This window comes from Equus asinus, chromosome 7 (assembly GCF_041296235.1).
Source record: "Equus asinus isolate D_3611 breed Donkey chromosome 7, EquAss-T2T_v2, whole genome shotgun sequence".
Lineage (NCBI taxonomy): Eukaryota > Metazoa > Chordata > Mammalia > Perissodactyla > Equidae > Equus > Equus asinus.
In genome coordinates, this window is record NC_091796.1 from 45,209,556 (window position 1) to 45,235,574 (window position 26,019).

Here is a 26,019-nt window from a genome sequence, read left to right on the forward strand (position 1 = left end):
CTTTTCTTTGTCTTGGTTGTATCACCCTGTCTCTTGGCACTTCTGGCAATTGTTTTATATGGAATGATAGACATTGTGTATAAAATAACTACAGAGGCTGCAAATGACATCATCTTTTTCCAAAGAGAAATAACAGTTTTCCCTTCACAGCAGGTGGGGTTAGCGAGCTAATCACCTCAATCCAATCAGGAAACTTATTTGTAGTTTTGGTAATGATACATTTACCTCTTGTTCACCCTTGTTTCTAGGTCATAGCCTTCCAGGGCTTTCAAAAAAAAGCCTAGTGCATTTGTTGAGGTCCTTCCCTCGGACAGGTTCTGAACTCTAATCTTTGTCTTCTCAATACTACAAGGGTGAGAAAATTCCACTCTGCTTCTCAGAGGGCTGTAGCTTAGCTTTTTATTCTCCCACTCTGTGTGCCTTCAGAATTCAACAAATGGCTTCAGGGGAAATCCTGCCAGGAGTTAGAGGCCACTCAGCTCTCCAATTTTATCACCCCATCCCCATAAGCCCTTCAAAAGCCTTCATGGTTTCTCGCTCCCCAGCAGGAGCACTCTACCCAGATAGACCTTAGATGCTCAGTCTCTATGCCATACTCAGAAACTGCTAGTGCCTCCAGGACAAGTCTCTTCTATACGGAATCTTCATTTCCTGCATCCTCCTTGCTTAAGGAATTCTCTGACACCTTTCCAAAGAGGCCTTCTGTATTTTATATAGCTTTTCTAGTTGTTCTCAGTGTGTGCACTAATCTGCCTCAAACTAATGCATCTAACAAGGAAATAGAAACTTTTATGGACTTTGAGAACTAATCCTTAGAACTATTTGAGAGCATAGGTCTTAAAAAAGAGGGGCAGGGGCGTGCTTCAGGCAAGCTACATCCTATAGAAGAGTGACAAAAGTGAAATAACCCCAAATTCAAAGGTTAAGAGGACTATCTAACATGGGGGCTGGCCACTGCGAATGTTGTCTCTGGAGCTATATCCAGCTGTTTTCATGTCAAGTTTCATTTTTAGTAACATATTTCAGTGCCTACAGAAAAATTTTCTGTAGGGATTAGGCCAAAGGCTACATTATTTTCTCCCATTTCTACTTGTCTCTTTAGACAATGTGTTCCTAAACATGTGTTCCATTTCAATTTAAAATGGCTAATTAATATGAACTACAACCGCTTCATCTGGGGCACAGACCTCAAATGTATAAATTTACTAATTAAAGTTATCTAATGCTGTTGATCTCACACACATCTTTTTTCTAGAAGTCACTCATTAGTCCACATTTTGCCCCATTTTATCACCTCCCCAAAAATTCTTCTCTGGGCCATATTTTAAAGATCTCAGACAATATGCAAACATAATATGCCATTTTTCCCAATCACAGTCAGTTGAGATAGTCTTTTTTTATACATTAGCCTTTTCTTAACTTTGACAAATTTTCATTATTATTTTTTATGTTTTCTATGTCCCACCTTTTAGTTATCAGCTTCTGACTGGTGAGGACATTGAATGATGCTGACTGTTCACATAGGCTGGCTGTCCAAAGCAATTCCCATATAATTCTTTCTTATAGCATTATAGCTTGGCATAGTGCTAGCAGGGAAAAAGCAGATTTATAGTGCCCATTAATGTCATTTAAGGAGAGAAGTCAGTGTCCATGCAAATGAGGGATTAATGCTGATCCCTAAGTGAAGTGTATGTGCTGCCAAATGCTATGACAGCATTGCCCTACAGCCTATTTAAAAGGCATTTCCATACTGATACGATAAATTCCCCCATATTGAGCTCTGCAATCTCACTAAAACAGGAAAGACTATTCATCCAAACAGATATAGCCATTGGGGAATCTGAAAACATTTGGTTTGGCTTCTAAGAGAAAAATCCACCCAACTTTATATGCATCTTAAATCAGGAGTTTGGTCTCTATCATTAGCAGTGAGGTAGGTCAGTGCTTAGCTTCCATGTTCAGTGACTATGGCAATGACCAGAGACACCAGTAAGCATATATCTTTCATGTCCCAGGTTGAGCTGTTGGGTTGCCATCAGAATAGCCCTTAGACATTTATGAAAACATTATAGCACCCAAAAAAATTGCTCTTGGAATAAGTAGGGGTAAGTCTCTCTGATCAGAACATTGTTTAGGGAGTATTGGTTTAACACAGACAAATAGGTCAATACGATTGGCTTCATCAAAGGATCAAGCCTTAGTTTTGCATTCATTTTTGTGAAAGACTGTGGTAATTTGGAAACAAAAAAATTAGACTTAGTTACTTCAAGGTGTCAAATGTAATTATCACTTGGTGATTTTTCACTTCTAAGGGTCATAGAGAACACCTAGGACCTGGAATAATTTGTTCTCATCACTGTTGACATTTTGCTATGATACTCTGCTGTGTTTTATGACCAAATAAAAGGTAACAAATTCATTTCTTCTTCCCCACTTCCTGCCCTCTGCCCCCTCCACGCTTGCCAAAAATACCCTTCACAGCCTTTTCAGGTAACCCAAGGCAAATACAAATCTAAGACCCTGTCTCAATTGAGCCTTTAATTATGGTGATGTTTTAGTAGATCTTAAGCTGTCTTTACACCACAAACAAACACAACATCTTTTCTGAATGACTGATATTTAATCTACATCTTTGAGTTTATGTATGTTACTTCCAATCTGTGAAGCAGTTATCTGCTATTATAATTTAAATGTGAATTAATTCAACCAGAGACCCACACCCTCTCCTCGCTTAGAAGGCATTGTAGCTTAATGAGCAAATATGTATTAGCATGTCTTAAAACTGCACATTATTGACCTGAGAGACGACGGGGAACTATAATGACTGATTATGTAAATCCTCAATTGCAGATTGTCACTGTGCTCCATAATGTCATTAATTTACATTAATGTCAGTCTTTCCTTACCAGGCGCTTATTAATTAGCTGTTCCTTGACACATATTCTAATGCAGACTTTCTGTGAGTCATTAAAGTCCTTTGTGTGGAGGCCTCCTTGAAGACCTTCTAGTTTGTGTATAATTGACAAACTAGATGACACCTTTTACTGTCGATCATAAAACTGCAGCCAATTCACTCAGGCACTGGATTTATGTTTTGAAACCTTTCCTTTTAATGTTTTTGTAGAGAAAAAGTTTAAATGAAAGTGCATGTTATTTATTAGATGGTCTAAAATATGCCCTTCTCTGCAAGGTCAAGTTCAGACAAGTTTTCTAACAAAACGCACAATTGCTTTTGGAAATTTTATAATTGCAAAACCTCCTCAGAGCACCATTACCTATATATTCTCTGAAAAAGTCTCACGCTTTAAGATAATTTTCTAAACTAGCATTTAGTATATAGTAGTCCTATTCTTAATTTTGGGGGGAATCTCCATACTGTTTTCCATAGTGGCTGCACCAGTTTGCACTCCCAGCAGCAGTGTATGAGAGTTCCCTTCTCTCCACACCCTCTCCAACACTTGTTTCCTGTCTTGTTAATTATAGCCATTCTGACTGGAGTGAGGTGATATCTCATTGTAGGTTTGATTTGCATTTCCCTGATAGTTAATGATGTTGAATATGTTTTCATGTGCCTGTTGGCCATCCGTATATCTTCTTTGGAGAAATGTCTGTTCAGATCTTTTGCCCATTTTTAATTGGGTTATTAGTTTTGTTGTTGTTGAGATGAATGAGTTCTTTGTATATTTTGAATATTAACTCCTCATCAGATATATGATTTGCAAATATCTTCTCCCAAGTGTTAGGTTGTCTTTTCGTTTTGTTGACGGTTTCCTTTGCTGTGCAGAAGCTTTTTAGTTTGATGGAGTACCATTTGTTTATTTTCTCTATTGTTTTCCTTGCCCAGTCAGACATGGTACTTGAAAATATGTTGCCCAGACAGATGTTGAAGAATGTACTGCCTATGTTTTCTCCAAGAATTTTCATGGTTTCAGATCATACAGTCAAGTCTTTAATCCATTTTGAGTTAATTTTTGTGTCTGGTGTAAGATAATGGTCTACTTCCATTCTTCTACATGTGGCTGTCCAGTTTTCCCAACACCATTTATTCAAGTGACTCTCCTTTCTCCATTGTATGTTCTTGGCTTCCTTGTTGAAAACTAGCTGTCCATGGATGTTTGGGTTTATTTCTGAGCTCTCAGTTCTGTTCCATTGATCTATGTGTCTGTTTTTGTGCCAGTACCCTGCTGTTTGGATTACTATAGCTTTGTAGTATCTTTTGAAATCAGGGAGTGTGATACCTCAAGGGAAGTAATTTTAAATAAGGTGAAAATGGGGATATTGGACAAAGGTTTGAGTGACAGGAGGGATGAAACTATGCAGCAGATGTCTCAAGAAAGAGAGGTCCAGGCAAAAGAAACTGAAAATTCTGGAACTGCAAGAAGGCTGGTGTGGTGGAGAAAAGCGAAAAGGTGGCTAGGAGACAGGTTTAGAGAGGTAGGAGGAGGGCAAGGCAGAGCAGGGTATGTAGGGCTTTGCAAGCCATTGTGAGATTTTAGCTTTGACTCTGAGATGGGGAGCCCTGGAGGGTTTGGAGCAGAACAGTGACAGAATCTGAATATATTAGCAGATTCTTTCTGGTTCATATGTTAAAATAAGCTGTGGATGTAGGTGGGTGGATAAGAGCAAAAGCAGAGAGAACTTTTAAGAAGATATTGCAATAATCCAGGCTACGACCAGGGTGGTACTAGTTGATGCATCGGGAACAGGCCAGATTCTCAATACGCTTAGAATACATACTGCAGTATGTACAATATAACAAATAATCAAGATTTGCTGATAAGTTCAGTACTGCATACAAGAGAAAGAGAAATGAAGGATGATCAAAGTTTTTGGCCTGAGAGACTAGAACTATGAGATTGCCATTAACTCAGATGGGAAGAACCATAGGATGAGCAAGTTTGAGGGGACGGAGGTGGAATTAGGAGTTTGTTTTTAAAAATGCTAAGTAGGTGATTCTCATTAGATATTTATTAGAGATGTCCAGAGTAGTTGAACACCCAGGTTCAGAGTTAAGAGGAAAAATCCACGTTAAAGATGTTCATTTGGGAATCATGAAGGTATACATGGTGTTTAAAGCCATAAGACTGAGAAAGATCACCAAAGTGCATAGAAGAGAGTAGAGAAACCCCGAGAACTGATCCCTTGGCACTTTAGCAGGAAATAGAGGGGACAGGAAGAAGCAGCAAAGGAGACTAAGGAGGAGTGGCCAGTGAGCTGAGACAACAACCAGGAGAGTGCTGTGGAAGCCAGGTGGAGAAAGTGTTTCCAGAACAAGGGAGTGATCAACTATTCCAAAACTGCTGATAGATCAAATGTGCAGAGGATTAAAGATTAACCATTGGATTAAGTAACATGGGCTTCATCGGTGACCTTGGCAAGACAGTTTTAATGTAATGACAAGAATAAAAGTCTGGGGGCCGGCCCCATGGCCAACTGGTTAAGTTCACGTGCTCCTCTTCACTGCCCAGGGTTTTGCCAGTTTGAATCCTGGTCACGGACATGGCACCACTCATCAGGCCATGTTGGGGAGGTGTCCAACATGCCACAACTAGAAGGACCTACAACTGAAAAAATACACAACTATATACCGGGGGGCTTTGGGGAGAAAAAGGAAAAATAAAATCTTTAAAAAAAATAAATAAATAAAAGTCTGATTGGAGTAAGTTTAAGAGTGGATGAAAGGAGGGGAATTGAAATCCCTGATCATGGGCAACTATTTTGAGGAATTTCGTTGTAAAGGGAAGCAAACTGAACAAAATCTAAGATGGCATTCAGTTGACTACAAGAAATAGTAGGACTCTTGAACACAAATGTTAATAAAATATTTTTTCTTGACTTGAGGGGCACTGGTACCACAGGGAGCTCTAACATGGATATTTCTCTTCCTAGATTTGTCCTATGCCCCAGCTTCTGGACATTTTAGAAGCAACAGCATCACTTAGATAGGAGGAGATATAGAAAAATCCCTAAAGGGTTTCGGTCATGGCCTTCTTTAATAACCACGCCCAGATCTAGGAGTCAGAGCTCACCACCATCCTAGGTGTTGCTATCAATGAACAGTGGTTTAAAACTCCAGGGCTTCTGTCTTTGGTTTGATTGTTCACTCACAGAGGAGCCTTACGTATCCTCTCTCGTTTCAGCTGCTCCAAATTAAGATGAATGGCCCAGGGGCCAGCTTGGTGGCGTAGTAGTTAAGTTCACACATCCACTTCTGCGGCCTGGGGTTCACCAGTTCAGATCCTGGGCGTGGGCCTATATACCACTCATCAAGCCATGCTGTGGCAGCATCCCACATAGAAGAACTAGAAGGACTTGCAACTAGGATATACAACTGTGCACTGGGGCTTTGGGGAGAAGAGAAAAGAGGGAAGATTGGCAACAGATATTAGCTCAGGGCCACTCTTCCTCAAGCAAAAAAAAAGAAGAAGAAGTACACAGAGTTATTTGTAAAAAAAGAAAAAAAGATGAATGGCCTAAATAAGTGGTCTCTGCGGGCTCTTTTTGGGTGAAGATCCTCTCATGTTATATGTTAACAGCACTCTAGATTCCTAAATATTGTGAACAAACTGCATTTTTACAGAGTCTAATGCTGTTTTCGTATTTGAGTTGGAGCCTGGATCTTAAAATTATGGTAGCTGCAAAACTGGTATCTGAGAGGTGCTAAGCAATTTCTACACTACAGAGTAGAAGCTAGAATTTGTTCTTGGGGCAGGCGCTCAACTTATTCTAGGAGGGATCCTTTCACTTCTGTTCATAAATTTGCAAGGTAAAAATATTCATTTGCTTTTTTCCCAAAATGCTCCTGGGAAAGCCCCAAATGGGCAAAGTGATCCAAATATAGATGTTAAGACTAAGGTTCAGAGTATCAGCTTTAAAATGTACTTCATTGTTTTCATTGTACCAAAGAATCTCTGCATAGATTTTTATAATGGTAAGTGCGTTAATCTTCTTTTACTAGATTATAGAAGGATAAAGGAGTTTTCTGACTTGAGGAAGAGAGATTATGAGCAGAAGCCTGCTACTTATGAGAGATGAGCTGACCTCTGCAATATGGTGTCAGATGTGGAGCTGGGGGAGAGAGACACAGTGAATGAACACTTACAGGGCATGGCTGTTAGACTTTGGAGCAGTGATGTCTGATATTTCACATGAGGTCTCCATTTCTGACCTGTAAGTCTGTTATGCTAACTCCAGCATGAGACAAAACAAACAAAGATTTAAACTATAAACTTGCATTAACTGTGCTTTGGAGACTCAATGGGGAATAACCGTGTGCTTGTCTGAAAAGCACTTAGGAACTAGCTAGAAGCAACAAAAAGAGAATCTCAGGACAAGAGACAAGACATTCTACGGCAAGAGACAACCAAAAGAAATCTGTGAAAAAGATAAGTGGTATTTGGGAATTCTCAGAAATAGTAATGGAAGACAAATTCCCAGTGAAAAATGTAGCGGTCCTGAAGTCATGTCTTAAGAGATTTAAGCATTTAAGTTGCACATTAAAGGGAAAGGTAACTGCTGGGGCCTGGGTTAGTTGGGGACATTCAAGTTTATTCACATTTGTGTCTCTGAATCTATTACTCACAAGATGGTATGGCTTGTAAAATAATAAAAATGTTATTCACTGAAAGAAGAAAGTTGACAAATCAGGAGTTTTTGAAAGTCACTTTTCATTGCCTGCCCAGGATCTTTTCTCTTTTTCCTCTTTCGTAACTGACCCTAAATGTTTTCTAGGGTAGCATTATGCCCAGCTGAAAAACACAGCTTCCCAAGATACCCACCAAGGAAGCGATACAACAGGGAAGTGAAAGTCACTGACTGGTACCTGTGGGAAAGCGTGTTAAAGGAGGAACGCTCAAATGGCATGCACCTTTTTGCATTTTACCCTTCACCTTTGCCCTCCCACTCTTCTCATGTCTGGAGGGATGGATGCCTGGGGACGGAGCAGACAGCTTGCAACCATGCGGATGAAGACCACTCATTAAGAATGAATAGGAAGAAAGAGAGGAGGAGTCTAGTTTCTTAGAGCATTGTGGAGACGCCGTGCAAACCTTGGACTTTCTACTTCTGGCCATCTCACTGTGTGAGAAAAATAAACATCTGTTCAGTTAAGATGCATTATTTGTGCTTCGGTTACATAGAGCTAAGCAGAATCCTAATTGCTACAATTTTTGTTTCCATCATTTTTATTCCCAACCCCTTACTTGTTATTACCTTTTCTTTCATTTTCAAAGGTAGCAATCTTGGTCTAGCATTTCTGATGCCTGCATTTAAAGTTGTTTTCTAAATCATGATAGTGGATTTTTGGGGCTGTCTTTATTGTCTCTATGGGGCCTCTTCGTGGGTCATGGCAGGATGGCCCCCTGGGTTTGAGCACAGCCATAGCATAAAATCAAGGTGACTTGCCTACCTGAGGATTGTATCCTACTTGCTAGCTAATTTCATTAGTTCTGTCACTTGACCCTGTGAAATGACTGCCCTGAGACATAATTACTATCATTTATTCTTCCTAGAGTCATCATATTTTTATGTTAATTGTTTTGCCATCCATTCAAAGTTGTAAGAAGCTGACTGTCCAACCTAACTTCAATGGCCAGAATCCAGTTGCGTTGAAGTAGTTGTACTTATAGAATCAAAAATATGTTATTTTTGAGCCAGCCCTGATGGCCTAGTGGTTAAAGTTTGGCACTCTCACCTCTTCGGTGGCCCGGGTTCGTTTCCTGGTCATGGAACCATAACACCCGTCTGTCAGTTGTCAGTTGTGGCAGCAGCTCACATAGAAGGACTTACAACTAGGATATATGAGCATGCACTGGAGTTTTGGGGAGAAAAAAAAGAAAGAGGAAGATCAGCAACAGATGTCAGCTCAGGGCAAATCTTTCCCTGAAAAAAAAATATATGTATATATTTTCTAAGTAGGTGATACAAAACCTTTGAATTCATTTTTGGCTGTTATTGTTTTCATGCTGATAAAAATACGTTAATGAGAAGAAATGGAGGTAAAATAAGATTGAACCCATCATAGACTGAACTAAGGTCAACCTCTAAATTTTCAAATTTGGAAAACAGTTGGATTTTTGAACAGGCCTATCAATCTAGTTTTGTTCCATGTCATTACCAGAGACTCCCTAGGAAACTGGATGAGCTTGGAGTCCTTCTTGAAAATTTTGACCTCTCTAGGACATAAACTCTCTAAGGACACTGTCCATCAAAATCATTTTTATAGTCCAAGTGATGAAACACAGCTTGGCATCCCGTTTTAATGTTATCAGTGAAGCACCTGAGAATTATCTATGGGCTGGATATCAATATCTTTCATGGGTTGTGTTCTGAAATACATATTAGATTATGTTCCAAATCCTTTTTGAAAGTATTTGATAATTGAATGCAATGGGATCATCCAATTATTAAGTGGAATTTTGCAAAGACAGGCATTATGATCTGTGTTTATCACTTAATTATTCTTTTTATCATCTATGGATAATGAAGACTGGCCCAGAGATAGACTCATCTCTCCTTGTCTTTCCCTGAGCTTTCTCTCTCTAATTAGCACCAGAATCCTGCATGCAGCTTCTTGTAATAACCTACCATCTGCTTCTAGTTTTGGTCTTTCCTAAAAATAAGTTAAAAATAAAATCTGATTTCTCATACACTTATTGTTGATAATAAATGGTTATACCACCATTTCTGTGAGAGGGAGGCATTGTGCTGAGCCTGCATTTGCAAAAATTTATGGTATGGTCTCTCTATTTAAGGGACTTGCAGTTTAATTAAAATGAGAGAATGATTACAATGATAGTATAGAATAAGTGACAAATAAGTTGTACAAATCCTGTCTACCAAGAAGACATTTTCCACATGGAAGCTGAGGGCTCGGATAAGGTGGGACTTAGATGTGCTTTGTAGGAAGAATAGAAATATACCTGTAATAGGTACAATGGTACTTTAGTAGTAACGATGACAAGAATAGCTACTATTGAGTATTTACCAAGTGCCAGACTTTATATTAAGCATTCTACAAGGATTATCCCATTTGGTCCTTATCACAAAACTATGTTTTGGAATGAATTTTTATTTTTACTCCCATTTTGGAGAAGAGAATATTGAGGGTTATAAGGGTATCTGCCCAAGATTACCTAGCTAAAAATGGTGAAAATGAGATATAAATCCAGGGAAGTGTGACCCCAGATCTGTCTCAGTTCCAGGTAGGAGGACCTGAAAAGACAAATTAAATCTACTTTTGATCCATTTGCCATAATTTAGAATTGTTAGCTCTTAAATTATGCTCAAATTAGTGAACTAATACCCCTGGATTTCAGCATGATGGCTTTAAAATCAAGGAACCCTGTGCTTGGGTTTACTTAATGGGCTGATAAACTGCCAGGATTGTGACTTCATTGTTAAACATTAGCCTGGAAGCAAAAGATAAGAATGCACATGCTTTGTCTACAGATGGAGCAAGTTGTCATTCAAAGCTGCAAAATACAGCTAAGGAATTTAAGAACTGAGGGGAACATAAGTTCAAGACCCAGGAGGAGAACATGAGACCAGACAATATGCCAATTAATGGAATTAAACTGAAAGGATTTAAAATGAGGTCCCCTCAGGAGACAATGTAAAAGAAAAGACAGTTAATTCAATAAGGACAAAAGGATAAGCGAGCTAACTATGAGAGGATCAGAATATTTAAAGTTGATAGTGTCTGAAGAATTAAAGAACATTGCTTCATGATTGCCGTGAATTTATTATGCCCCAGTAGCTCAGTCTAATTTGGTCCCCTTCATCCTATGAATAAATATCGTCATCCTGAGATTCCAGGACAAAAGAAATAATCCTTTTTGTTGCAGTCAAGCCATAAGCATGATTATGATCAGCAGCCATTCACAGAGGAATAAATAAAGCACCCATCCATCGTGCTAGGAAAGTTTTTCTGTCCATCTGTCATGTTGCATTTCAAAAACTGTTTCACCACATTTTAGTTGTTTTAAAAGGTGTACTTAAAAAATAGATACTTGCAAACTCCCCAGTACGGTGGGAGTTTAAATGTATAGATGTAATTTCTCTTTTGCTAAGCAGGTTTTAGAGTGCCAAAGGCATGGTACAGGGAGTTAATAGGGTGCAGCAGAGTCAATCTGTATGTCTCTGTAGCAAATAACTGAAAATGTGAATTTAAGAAATTCTGTTATGGGCTATATTCTCTTGAAAAGAAGTTGTGCAGTGTCATTATTCCATTGTGTATCAAAGTCTACAGATTGCAGCAGGGAGTAGGTTTAAAACGCTGCATGAAATACAGGGGTACCAAAATCCTGTAACTGAGTTTTGGCAGGTGCACAACTGGAGGGAGGGCATTGCCGAAGATGCATGCTTGGCAGAAGTAGATAACATTATCTGAGGACAGAGGGATATAACTTAGAACCATTTACGGGGAAGAAAAGTTTTTAATCAGTGGGTGTCAATGAGGTTGAAACAACGCAATTATATTAAGGAACTTCCCCATCTGATATTTACACCTGGAGACTATCACGCTTCATAATTGTGCTGCAGCTGATAAATTGCATCCTTTTATTTTTTATGAAGCCCTGGTCTACATGGATTTCATCATCTGAAAAATTCAGAAGTAAGACCAATGAATTTTATAGTATTGGGTTTGTGTGTGTGTGTGAATGATCTAGATTTTCTGGCAAATCAGCTATACATGTACATAATTTTCTTTTGCTCTTCTTCGCTAAGCCTATGTGTACATATAACTAAAATTGGTTTCTTAAAGGCAGAAACAAAAATGTTGTTAGTCCATAAAGAAGTACAGTAGTGTCTTAAAGTCTGTGAATTCTCTGCTTTAAAATTTCTTTAAAATATTTAATTCAAACTGGAGATGGAGGATGTGGATTCCATTCTCTTACAAACAGTCCTGGTCCCCTGATCTTTTGCTCACCATAGAGTTTAAGGGACTCACCGTTCAGATTACTGGTAGAATCATGTCATGACAGAGTGGCTGACACACATTCACTCCAGTGAATTTTAACACTTAACTAAGAAAAAAAGAGGATGCCCTTAGAGCTCCTAGAATCCCTAAGAAGAGCTTCTAAAGAGGCCCTTCTCAAGACCGAGCAAGTCCAACATTGTCATAGATCTGCCTTCCTAGGATTTTTAATATCCTTTTTATAAGGGTTTATGAATTTATACACTAAGGTCCAACCGTGAGAACGTAGAGATAAACTTAAGTGAAATATACCTGAAATTTGAATCCCTGCTTGAAATGCAGTTTATATTTGACGTAGAGCTCTGTACTACATGGCACAATCCACAGGAGAGGGCTAATTTTCACACTACTCAGTAGTTGTTCCATCTCACAGCAGCATCAGATTAAGACAAGGGCCTTTTTGTAATACTGATCTACGGCAACACATGGTCCAACACTTCTCTGTAATCCATAGCACAGTGGCATTGGAAGCTCCAGGAAATGGATAATTAAAATACTCTACTATAATGTGCATGGCATTGTGGTAGATTTAAGAGAAGAAAAAGGATATGAGTGACAAATAAAAATGGCAAGTAATAGAATATATTGGAGTATGTGAGGAAGCCATTTGGTATAAACCTAATTCGGCCTGACTTTGTTTTTTCGAAAGAGGCCTGACTGTGGCTATTGAGCACGCATTGTATATCTGCTTAGACATTTCCTATGACAAGAACAAAGGTCCTTGAGATAAAGGTGCAACTTCCCTCCCCCTCCCAACATTGGCATTTCCTTAAGGATTAAGCATCTTTCCCTAGGCTAGAAACTGACTGTGGCGCTCACCTGTGACCACTCAGCTGGAGACAACAGACTGGCCACCCTGCTGTGTTCACTGAGACAGCAGACCTACCTGCTATTTCCATCAATCGCTGTGCCATGCTGCTGTGCCGACAGAGCAGTCTCGCGACTATTGTAAAAGGGACATTTCAATCATATGTGAAACATCCTCTTTGGGGGTATATAACCACTCTGTGCACCCCACTTCTTTGGTGCCCTTTCTTCCTTTGGGAAGAAAGGCCCCGGGCCATGGTCCTCAGATTTCAGCTCAGAATAAACTCACCCAAATTTTCATTTATAGATTGGTTGTGGATTATTTTCGTCGACATGACATATGATTCTTAATCAGCCAGAATACACAAATATGGCAGCCTGTGCTAAGCGCCAATAGGAAAGTGAGGTGAGGAGGGAACTAACAATTTCATGAAGACTTTTGACCTTAAAACCAGCAATCTTCTTTCGGGGGGAGTAGGGACAAGTATGTTTGAGATGTTGTACGGAAAGTTTATAGATTTTAGGTAATTTAATTAACGGTGCAAATAATTGAAGTTCTAGACAGGAGTGCCAAAAAGGTAGAGAATTACTGTGGGTTTGATTATTTGGAGAAGACTTCATGCGATAGCTGTAAGACAGGCTAGAATTAACGGATGTCAAACAAAAAATGGGTATGGTGGTTGTGGGGGAAGAAGGCCTTTGAGATAGAAAGTGATATAGCTGAGGCCAGGTGGGAGGAATTTGTGAAGATTATTCAGGGGACGAGAAATAGGGCAGTTTCACTGTGCTTATCATTTGTCATTCTAATGGTGCTCCACTGATCCAAAGGCTATCAATAATTCATCTGACCAGTTTGCTTTGATAGCCACAGAAACAACTGAACGGAGATCCCTTCATTTTTTGACATTCATGGCATGTAATAAATGATCATTCAGTGGAGCCAACTTCTTGTTCTGCAAACTGCAAATGTTGCAGCAGAGCTGGGCATCCATCGTCTTGGTCATTGTTGAGAGGTCAATGATCTCTTTTCATACTTAGGGCAGCCAGAGCTGTGTTAATCCCAGAGAAGCTGTCTGTCTTATATTGGACAGTGATTTGTTTAGTCAGCAAGAAATTATCTTCTAATATAATTCTGAGATTGCTGACTATGACGTCTATTCAACTTAAAAGAAGCCCCTGCTTCTTTAGCCAAAGAAAATTCTCTGCCATGAAATCACCTACTTGAGAAAGTCGCAAATCTCCCCACGAGGCACTCTTTAGTAGCTTGGGTGAAGTGATCAGGCCAGGAGGGAGGGAAGACAATTCTACAAAAATAGAGATCAGAAAATTCAGACAAAGGGGTCTTCGGACTTTACTTCACCTCTTTATTTTTCTACCACATTTGAAATGAGGCTAACAGATTGCTGAATGACATTGTTAAAGTCATGCAGAAGACCTGAGCTTTTCCACTGCAAATCCAGAATTTACAAATACAATCTAAGTTTCCCCAGACTTTCCTGTCTTCTGGGTTATTTTTTCTTTTAATATTTCAAAATAAAATAACTCTAGTCTGCATTCTGCAGGACCGAAGAAATTCTGTGCTCTCTCCAAGAATTAAGAATGAACAGGGAGTGCTTAGTGCACACTGAATGTCACTTGTCACCTCTCCCTCAAGACTGCCAGCCAGGCATTTTCCTTCAATTCCTCCTGCTATCTCCTGACTGCTTCCTGTATTGCATGACTTTCTCTGGTCCTGCAAATCCCCACCTTTCATTCCGCTAAGCCCCATTGAACCTAAGCTTTTGTGTTTAAAAAGCTCCAGGAACAACTTGAGGTTGTCAAGGGAATTAACAAAAAAGCAAAACTAAGAACTCAGCTGCTCATATCTTTGCTCTTAAAGGTGGAAAGATGTCTTGCTGTCTCTCTCTTAGGATCCTAGCCTGCTGGCACATTCAGAGCCCCTTTCATCCATAGGAGCACAGTCTTTCTCTTTTGCTCTCTCTTCCTAGTCCTTGGATCCATCAGAGAAAACTCCACATCCTTCCATATACCTTAAGAAATGTCTCTGCAGAGGTTCAGCCCCCATCTTTACCCTGGAAAAGACTTCTACATTGTTTTTAGATACATTCCTCTTAGTTATTTCACTTTCTCCCTCCATAGAGCAATCTGGGAAAAAAAAAATGGCCCCGAAAGTCCATCCCTTCTCCCCAGAACACTGCCTTCATGAGCCGAAATGCAGAAATAGCTATTAGCATCTTTCAGAACAGCAATAACTTTTTCATCCTTGGGCTCAGTCTAGAGCCAGGGAAGATGCCAGGAATGCGTGGGAGGAATACCAGGAGAGATTGGAACATGGCAGCATTTCGATGGGAAGCGCTCTAAGATTTTAGGACGCTGTGAGGTGGAACCTAAAAGTTACACGTCACTGAGGCATCTGAAGTCAGCCCAGAGCTCCCTACGAGTTCAAGTGTGATAACCTGGAGATATCTGGGTTATAAAATGCATCAGCTGGGGAGGACGAGATCTGGTGTGTACTCAGAAAAACTCCCAAACCCTTTCTACAAATCTATTACAAAATTTTTTCATCTGCAAGTTGTACCTCTTATATTAAAATGAGAATGTATTCCTACTTATTTCTCAATTGACACCTAAGTAATTTACAATAGTAGCCTGCAAAAATAAACGACCTTTTTAAATTAAAAAAAGTAGATTTCATTATATTCTATTCTTAAAAGTAGATACGTGAGGAGGGCATTTAGGTACATAGAATGAGAAACATTCATCAAAGACATTCTTGCAAATTTCATGGGAATAGTAGACCATTTTCCAGAAAAATTATATTTTAAACACCTCTGTTCTTCATATTCAATGAATTATACTTTTTAAACGCTGCTTTACCTTCTATCCAAAAGTGACTGACTTAAAAACAAAGTAAAATATGTATTTGGAAAGGGGCAAAAAAATTCAATTCTCTGTGTTATTATTACCAGTCTCATTGTTACTGATGCTTTTCGAAGTTTATTGTTGTCTAACTGCATTTGTTACATTTAGTAGTGAACACCATAAAACTTCACACATGGGCGTCGAGACAAGTAAATGATGTTATTTTGGTGATCTTGGGAGTAAGAAATCTTTTTTTCTTCCTTTTTTATAGCTGACCTTTTCAGAAAGAAATCCCTCTTGAGAAGTCCCACTTTAATTTGGTATATTTTTCAAGCTAGACTGTCACGTATGCTTTAATGACACAGTATTTCTTAACCCCTAGAAATAAAACCAACACCGTTTCTGTGGTTTTTAACACTCATGTGGTTTTATATATTGAATACAATCTTCATTAGAAATATGCTATTTTATCCATGTTTTCTTTTTAAGGGGTTTATATGCATCAGGATGGAGCTTTTACTGAACAGAATTTAATTTAAAAAGCATCTTGGAAAATGCTCTGGCAGATATTACTTAGGTGGAAAAGATCTCCTTGGCCAGGAAGGTTAAATGAAGTCCACAAAGGAGCTCTTTTGAGATTCCTAATATAGGAGTCAGCGGAGTCAGACACTTCTGTTACTTCATGGCTCATGAGAGAAGTTGGCTTAGTGCTGAGCTGAAGTAAAGGAATAAGAACATTGGAAGATAAACGTTTTCATTTCTTTCATTTTTGCTTTTTAAAACGGCAACATCATTCCACGTCTGGTAGTAGGGCTATCTTAATCTAGTTCTGTATCTGTCCACCATTGAGATAGATCTCTTAATTTCTCTAATCCTCAGTTTCCACCTCTGTAAAAGATGTAGGTTATGTTCGATCATTCTTCAGATCCTAACTAACTGCAAATCATATGTCTGATAAGGGACTTGTATTCAGAATGTACAAAGAATTCTTGGAACTCAATAATAAAAAGATAAATAACCCCATTTAAAAATGGGCAAAGGACCTGAATAAACTTTTCTCAAAAGAATATATACAAATGCTAAATAAGCATCACTAAAGATGCTCAACTTCATTAGTCTTTAGGGAACTGGAAATCAAAATCACAATGTGGCACCCCTTCACATGCACTAGGATGGCTATAATCAAAAAGGCAGTAACAATTGATGAGGATATAGAGCGATTGGAGCCCTCATACACTGCTGGTGAGAATGTAAAATGGTGCAGCCAGCTTGGAAACAGTTTTGCAATTTTACAAAATGTTAAAAATGGAGTATCATATGAACCAGCAATTCAACTCCTAAGTATATACCCAAGGGAATTGAAAATATACAGTCACATAAATATTTGTACACAAATGTTCATACCAGCGTGATTCTTAATAGCCAAAAGTAGATACAACCCAATTATTCATCAACCAATGAATGAATTTTAAAAAGTGAGATATCCATAAAATGGGATATTATTCATAAAAAGAGATATTCATATCCATAAAAAGGGATGAAGTACTGATACATGCCACAACATGGATGAACTTTGAAAATATTAAATGCTAAGTGAAGGAAACCGGTAACAGTAGACCGCATATTATATAATTCCATTTACATGAAAGCCAACAATAGACAAGTCTATTGAGACAGAAAGTAGATTAGTTGTCACTTGGGTCTGGAGAGAAGGATAGGAGGATGAGAATGGAAATTAGCTGCTAATAGGTACAGAGCTTCTGGACTGATGAAAATGTTCTAAAATTTACTGTGGTGATGGTTGAAAAACTTTAAATATACTAAAAACCATTGAGTTGTATACTTTAAATGGGTGAATTATATGGTATATGAACTGAATTGCAATAAAGCTGTTATGAAAAAATCCCAAATGTCCCTAAAATATGATTTTACTATTAATTGTAATTATTAGATATTATTTATGTACTTGTCCTTTGAGCTACTTTAATATCATTTTGCTTCCAATAAAACTGACTTTCCAGGTAAATTGGATATATGCTTCTTTGAAAGCCAATTGACTTTTACAAAAAATAAAGATTTTATTTAATCAATTACTATACCAGTATATCCACACCATTTTTGGTGTAAACTCTTCCCAGAGCAAGATATTTCTACGTATTATGATGCTTGAGGGAGCCTTAGCAATGACAAATCTTTAAAACAGATGAGTTTTAAGTCCCTGCCACGATTCCCACAAGAATGAACATTCAAAAAGTGATAAGTGCAGAAGCCTTTCTAAATTTGTTTTAGTGAAAGAATAATTTAAGAATGGGTGTTCGTGGATGCATGGAGGATGGATGGAAATTGGAAGGACCACATGGTATGAGTATCAGACATTAGTCACCATGGAGAACACATTAAGTTGTTGGTCTCAGCTAGATTCCTTAGATCCAATATTGATTACTTAGATTCCAGAGAAAGACTCTCGGCAGAGGCTCAAGGAACAATCTAGAAGCTGCATCGTAGCAGATTTGCTCTATTATCCAGGTAATAAATGTAGCAGAATCAGCAAGAGGGCCATGATTTCAGCGTAGCAAATTGTATACAATGTTCCTTTTGCACTTAGTTTTGTGAACTTTGTAGCACTGAACACAGCATATTTGTCAGAGATGTTAGCAATCTAAAGGAAGACATTAGCAATAATGGGGTGCTCTCAACCAAGGCTTTCAAGAGCAGCAGGTTTCAATCAGGGTTGCTGGAGAGAGGAAGAAAATAAAGGGATGATTAACGGACACATAGGAGACATCCTCTGAGAATTCCAAAAACTCTTGAGGCATGGGATGGGAGGTTGATAATAAACCAGGTCTTGCTTATATAGCTGAAATTTAGGAAGTCCTATTAACATGGAATAAAGAACTGTGAAGAGTCTGAAATTTTATCCTAGTAAACAACTTGAAACTTTTTAATTGCTGGCTAACATGTTTGCTTTTCACAGTTTTTTGGATGCTAACAGAAGACATGGGACTCGGGTCAGAGACAAAAATCAGTTTACTACTCACAGACATAGTAGTAGTCACAGTATCATCTCTCTCTCTCTCTCTTTTGGCACCAGTTGCCTGAGCCCCAAATCTCCGAGGGTGATGTGTTCAGGCCCAGATGATGCTTATACTGCGATGAGTTGTGTTGCAGAAGAGAAACTCCAAACTCAGGGAAGCTGAATCTTTTATAATGGTCAGCAAGCTAATCTGCTTGATCTTTGTCTTGAAGGGAGACAGTATCTCTATTATCCTGGACAGAAAACAAATCTACCCACTGCTCCAGAGGGAGACCACAGGTTTTTTTCAAGCTTGTTCACTATAAAAACAGCCTTGAAAAGATAACCTGGAACAGAAGTTGTTGCTGCTTTACCCGCAAGACCTGCATAAACACAAGAGACTTATTGAGAACTGACTCCCTGTATATGACCCTATGTACACTCAGGTTATACACTGGGTGTTATGTCTTTCTTTTGAGATGGTAGTCTTCCCAAATAACTGAATTTCTCAGAGAACACAGATTATTTAGGACAGTGGGGATACTTGTGTAATTCAGTACTTTGGAGAGCACTGCCTATGCTAAAACCTTAAAAAGAGTTCCTTTCTCAGGGCTGGCTGTAGTGGTCAAGTTCAAGTGCTCTACTTCAGCGGCTCAAGGTTCACAGTTCAGACCCCAGGCTCAGACCTACACACCACTCATCAAGCCATGCTGTGGCAGCACACCACATACAAAATAGTGGAAGATTGGCAACAGATGTTAGCTCAGGGCCAATCTTCCTCACATACACACACACAAAACAGATGTGTAAAAATACCTGATTCATCACTGTTTGCTTTGCATGACCTCTTTTGAGATTATTCTTTGTACTAACCAACTATTCTGCCTATATCCATACTTTCTCTAAATTTTAAATTGCTAGGAATGGAACCCCCATCCGGGTAGAGTTGAGTGTCTCAGATAGCAAGCCATGTATAGTTGAAAATGCAAGTTTTGTGATGAATGAGTCAACTGACTAGGTATTTTGTGCTAATGCACCTCAGCAAATCGATGCTGTTCTATGGACAATGTGGTGCAGATGTTACCAACAAAAATATCTTGGAATGTTCTTATCTGAAACTCAGTGGTATTTTTTTTTTTTGTAATATGCTGAATTTAGTCAGATTTCACCAGCGTTCCATGCATTTATGTGTGTATGTATGTAGTTCTATGCAATTTTATAACATGCTTAAATTTGTATGATCACCACCACAGACAAGATACAGAATGGTTCCATCACAAGGATCTCTCATGCTACCCTTTTGCAGCCATAGTCACCTCTCTACCTATGCCCTTCCAAATCCTCAGCAATCACTAATCTGTTACTCATCTCTACAATTTTTTTTTGAGGAAGATTAGCCCTAAGATAACATCCACTGTCAATCCCCTTTTTGCTGAGGAAGCCTGGCCCTGAGCTAACATCCGTGCCCATCTTCCTCTACTTTATATGTGGGACGCCTACCACAGCATGGCTTGATATGTGGTGCATAGGTCCGCGCCCCAGATCAGAACCAGCGAACACCAGGCTGCTGAAGTAGAGCATGCAAACTTGACTGCTGTGCCACCAAGCCTGCCTCCATCTCTACAATTTTGTCATCTCAAGAATGCTGTAATGGAATCACACAGTGTGCAACCTTCTGAGATGGGCTTTTTTTCTCACTCAGTCTAATTTCCTTGAGATCCACCTAAGTTAAATGCTTGAAAAGCTTGCATCTTTTTATTACTGAGTAATATTCAATACTATGGATGTACCACAGTTTGTTTAACCATTCACCCTTGATGGACATTTGGGTTATTTCCAGTTTGGGGCTGTTACAGACAAAGGTGCCATGAACATTCAAGAATACGTTTTTGTGTGAGCATAAGTTTCAGTGTCTCTGGGATAAATGCCCAAGAATGCAGTTGCTAGACTGTGATAAACAATTTAAGCATATGTTTAGTTTTGTGAAAAACATGTACTTTTCATATACTTATTTGCCTTCTATATATCCTCGTTAGTGAAATGTCTATGTATATCTTTTGCCCAGTTTCTGTGTTTTTTTTAATTGTTGAGTTTTAACAGTTCTTTGCATATTCTGAATAAAATTATTTTGTCAGATATGTAGTTTGAAAATATTTTCACCTAGTCTGTAGCTTGTCTTTTCATCTGCTTACAGGGTCCGTTGTAGAGTAAAGTTTTTAATTTTAGTGAGGTTCACTTTATCAACTTTTGCTTTTATAGATTATGTTTCTGGTGTCAGGACTAAGAACTCTTTGTTTAGCCCTACTTCCTAAAAAATTTTTCCTAAAAGTTTTGTAGTTTTGTGTTTTACATTTAAGTATGTGATCCATTTTGAGTTCATTTTTGTGTTAGGTATGACGTTTAGGTCAAGGTTTTTTGCCTGTGGATGACTAATTGCTCCAGGGCCCTTTGTTGGAAAGGCTATCCTTCATTGAATTGCTTTTGCATCTCTGTCAAAAACCAGTTGAGTATGATTCGTTAGGGTCTGTTCCTGAGTTCCCTATCCTGATCTATTTTTTACTGTCTATGGTAGATCTTAATTACTGTAGCTATACAATAAGCATTTTCATCAATGAGTAATATTTACCACTTATTCTCCTTTTTCAAAATTGTTTTAGCTGTTCTAGCTCCAATGCCTTTACAAACAAACTTTAGAGTAAGTTTGTTGATGTCTACAAAAAAAAAAAAAACAAACTTGTTGAGTTTTCATAGGAATTTCATTCAATGTATAGATCAATTTGGGGAAAATTGACGTCTTAACTATGTTGGGGCTTTCAATTCATGAACATTGTGTCTTCATTTATTTAGATCTTCTTTCATTTCTCTCATTAATATTTTGTAATTTTTAGAAGTCAGATTTTGTATATGTTGCATTAGATCTATACTGAAATATTTTGGGGGGGGGCAATTATAAAGGACGTTGCATTTTTAATTTCAGTTTCCAAAGATTCATTGTTAGTTCATAGAAATGCTAGTGATTTTTTTGTATGTTAATCTTTTTTGCTCTTGCTAAGCTTACTTATTAGTTCTAAGAGGTCTTTTGTAGATTTCTTGCAATTTTCTATGTAGACAATCATGTCATCTACAAATAGCCAAGGCTTTATTTCTTCCTTTCCAATATGGATGCCTTTTTTCTCCTTTTATTGTACTAACCAGAACCTCTAGTACTGTGTTGAACGAGAATGGTGAGAGAGAGATCTTTGCTTTGTTCCCAGACTTGGGTGGAAACCATTCAGTCTTTCACCATTAAGTATCATGTTGATTGCAGGGGTTTTGTATATACCCTTTTCCACTTGAGGAAGTTCCCCTCTGTTCCTAGTTTTCTGACAGTTGTTATCATGAATGAGTGTTGGATTTTGTCACCTGAATTTTCTGGATCAATTGATATGATAATACGATTTTTCCCTTTAGCCTGTTGATATGGTAGATTACATTAATTGATTTTTGAATGTTGGATTAGTCTTGCATACCTGGAATAAATCACACTTGGTCTTTGTGTATAATTCTTTTTATACATTGCTGAATTTGATTTGCTAATATTTAATTGAAAATTTTTGCCTCTGAATTCATAAGAGATATTCATCTGTAGTTTTCTTTCCTTTTTTTTAAAAACTATCTTTTTTTAGTTTTAGCATCAGTATAATGCTAAAATGAGTTGGAAAGTGTTCTTCTTCTATTACTGGAAAATATAGTGTAAAATTGGTGTTAATTCTTCCTTAAATGTTTGGTAGCATTATCAAGTGAAGCCATCTGGGCCTGGAAATTCCTTTTGCAGGAAGTTTTTCATTTAAAATGTAATCTATTTAATGGTTATAGGACCATTCATGTTGTTGATTTCATTTTGATGGTCTTGTTTCTTTTTCTTTTTTGAGGAATCATTGGTCATTTTCACGATGATTATGACATGCACACTTCAGTCAAGTTTCTGCTCGCTTTCCCCACAGAGGCCTTCTTACCCCTGGATCGAATACACAATTATTCAGGGTTCCCTTGGTCCAGGAGTCCCCTGGGTTTAAAGAAGAGCACTTACAGCTGATTCTTCCTGCTTTTGTGGCCCACTGCTGAGCTTGGCTCCCAGAGTTCCCAAGCGTCTGTAACAGTGGGCAGAGGTGGCCTTCAGAGCCTTTATTCTTTCAAAATTCCAGATGCCTCGGAAATCTTTTTATATAACTTCAATCTGTTAACAAGTTCAAGAGGATAGAGCATACTAGACTGGATAACAAGTAATGGTGGATATCTTAGGCTGCAGTGTTGCACTGGGCTCTATAAGATGCTGTTTTCCTCAACTTGAGGGGAGCCTAAGTAAAACCATAGCAGATTCAGCAAGAAAATGTGGCCAAATGCTCTGGCTAATGTAAATAGTGTGTTTTCAAAGACTGCCTGAAATGAATTTGGAGGATATTTTATATCCATGCTCAATTACTGGCATAAATCACATATTTTTCAATAAATATGTTAAAATTTTTATCTCTACCATCTCATGAATAATCCACCTTCAGTTGATTTAGTAATCAAATGACTGCACTTGATCCACTAAAGGTAGCAACTTTTTCTGACATAAATTATTGTCGACATAAATCTCAAAAGATTTTTTTTAAAATGCTCTTCTAGACCATAAAGTAAGGATGCTCTTTGCTATTTTCTCTTGCATCTAATACATACGAATGTCCAATGTAGTAACTCTGCCACAAAGAAAAGACTAAAAATACATGCATGTGGGAAGCATTACTGGAGAGGTTCAAGATCATAGCAATACATCAATTTTCAGTAGGCTCACAAACAGACATCTCCTTGTGTTCCCTACTCCACGTATGTGTTACTGACTATCCCCACAGCTCACTGTTCGGCCAGCGGCAATTCTCCAGCTCTGGTTCTTTCTTTTGCCACAGCATTTAAGGAGTCAGATCTATGAAGAGTGACGTTCAGGAAAGGATATTACATGTTAACCATGGTAAGTTGCAAATGATTCACAAAATACAAAGTACTCCCTCTTTAAGAGATGTTTACTTTTTAAGGAGAAAGCACTTATTTGGTATAAACCAAAGAAATTGGGACATAATTTTGACATTTTAAACTCCAGAGAGTAGGGTCAGTAGGTCACTGTTTCAGCAAGGGGATCAGCGGGTTTGAAATTATCTGTATGGCTTCCCTCACCCAAGGCAAGCTCTGGGTCTTCACCGCTTTGAGTGGACTCCGTTCATTTTTTTCTTTATTTTTTAAAGATGCACACCTGAGCTAACATCTGTTGCCAGTTGTCTCTTTGGTTTTTGCGGTTTTTTTGCCTTCTTCTTCCCAACGCCTCCCAGTACATAGTTGTGTATTCTAGCTGTCTGTTCTTCTGGTTGTGCTCCGTTCATTTTTACACTTAGGATTCTGGAAAGAAATCAGCCTTACTAACATCAAAACCCCAAACTAGATGGAATTTAATCCACCGTGATAATGAAGAGTCATAGTTAGGATTTCAGCAAACGAAGATTTTGTTTAATCACTGCTGGAATGGTGTAAAAGTGTTGGCAGTGAGGATTGTTCAATTTTGCCCATTTTCTTGGTATATTGCAAAGTACAAAGGCTTCAGAGAGTTGCTGTTTTTCTACTTCTCAGGCTGTGTCCTCTGTCCACGGTTTGAGGAAAGATTTCCTTCTTTGACATTTTTCAGAATTACATTCAGAGTAAGGGAGCAAACTTCTTGGGTTCTCTGTGTACGTCAGAGGTTTACTTTTTGAAATAGGAGCATCTAAATGAGCCTTTGATGTGCACATCGTCCCCAAGCTGCTCCCCAGATCCATTTGGAAATATTTTAATGAGCCCCTCATTTTTCCAGAAAGTCGGCCTTCTACAAAGTCAGGATTCATTCACTCCATGGGAGTTTTCATGGCATTTGGCCATGGATCCAGTCCTTGGAACCTTTCCAGCACGATTCATGGTGTTTAGTTCTGCAGCTCTCATAATTGGGTGAGTCCCTTCTCTCGGGGCACTTATAACTCCCATTAGTGTCAATGGGGTTGAAGGTCATATTTCAAGAGGATCTAAAACTTGCCAACAGTGAGAGCACATTTTAGTTTTCCATGCTTTAATTTAGGCTTCCTGGGGTGACTTTGATTCTCTGATAGGATGCCTTTTCTTTCCACTTTTTTACAGAAAATTAACTGTCCGAAGAACATAAGGCAAGCTGGAGTTTCTCTGTCTCTCTCTCTCTCTCTCACTGTCTCTCTATATCAGATCACTGCTGTTTTATTTGAGATAATTTCCTTTTTGTTTCCTCCTCATTGCTGTTTAGTCCAATGTCCTCAACCTTTCTTAGCTTCTTAGCTCTAGGACTCTGACTCTCACAGGTAATATCTCCATGATCTTCATTTTATTCCTTCTCATTTATTTTGAAATGACTCATCTGTGTTTTTTGGTGTAATACAGAATTATTGACTTAAATACTTTAGGGAGGCAATATATTTGAATTATTTAGTTTCCGTAAGCCTCAAAACTATCAGTTAAATATTCAGAGAAAGTTTATCTCTATGTTATAAACGACTTAGAAAAAAATGTTTTCCCTGGACTCAGAAGTTAAACGCTGTAATTTTGATATCATTAAATTCTCATATCTTAGGAGGCCATATATTTAAATTCAAAACATAGCCGAAGATGTAAATTCTCCCCTCCCCCAAGGCCCTTAACTCAAGATACAGAGTCACCAGAGCAAGACCTCTTAACCTAAACTCTGTGGATCCATATACATTCACGGAGCACTTCAAAGGATTTACAGAATCTCACAAAATTGTTCATTTTTGTTTATGTGCATTTTTCTAGGGAGGGGGTTCAAGTCTTTCAAAAGGATTCGTTACTTTAAAAAAGTTATTAACCATTCCCTTTGAAATGCATTCTAAGTTTCTTATGTGGATAGCCTCAATTTTTATTTTCCTGAGAAGTGGTAACATCTAACAAGTTTGATGATTTCTTAAAATTTTCTCCATCCTACTTCTACTTTTGCTCCCTGATAAACTGTCTCCACACTCCTTAACAGAGACACACCAATTACTACTCCCCACCTACTCGTTCCTGATTAATCAGATTCATTTCAATGAATGAGCCACTTCATTTCAAGGTGTCAAGAGTTTAGCCCCTTGTCCCTCTCTGCCAGATGACTAGAGATTCAGGTAAACCCAGGAAGGCATAGCTCTATTTCATTCCTGCCCAGTAACAACATGGTCACTGGGTCCCTCCAATTCAGTTCACCCTGAGATGCCTGATTAGAGTTCTAATATTATGCATTTGGGCAAGATGAGGTTATCTGAATGTAAATCACACTGTGGATGAACATAAACATTTA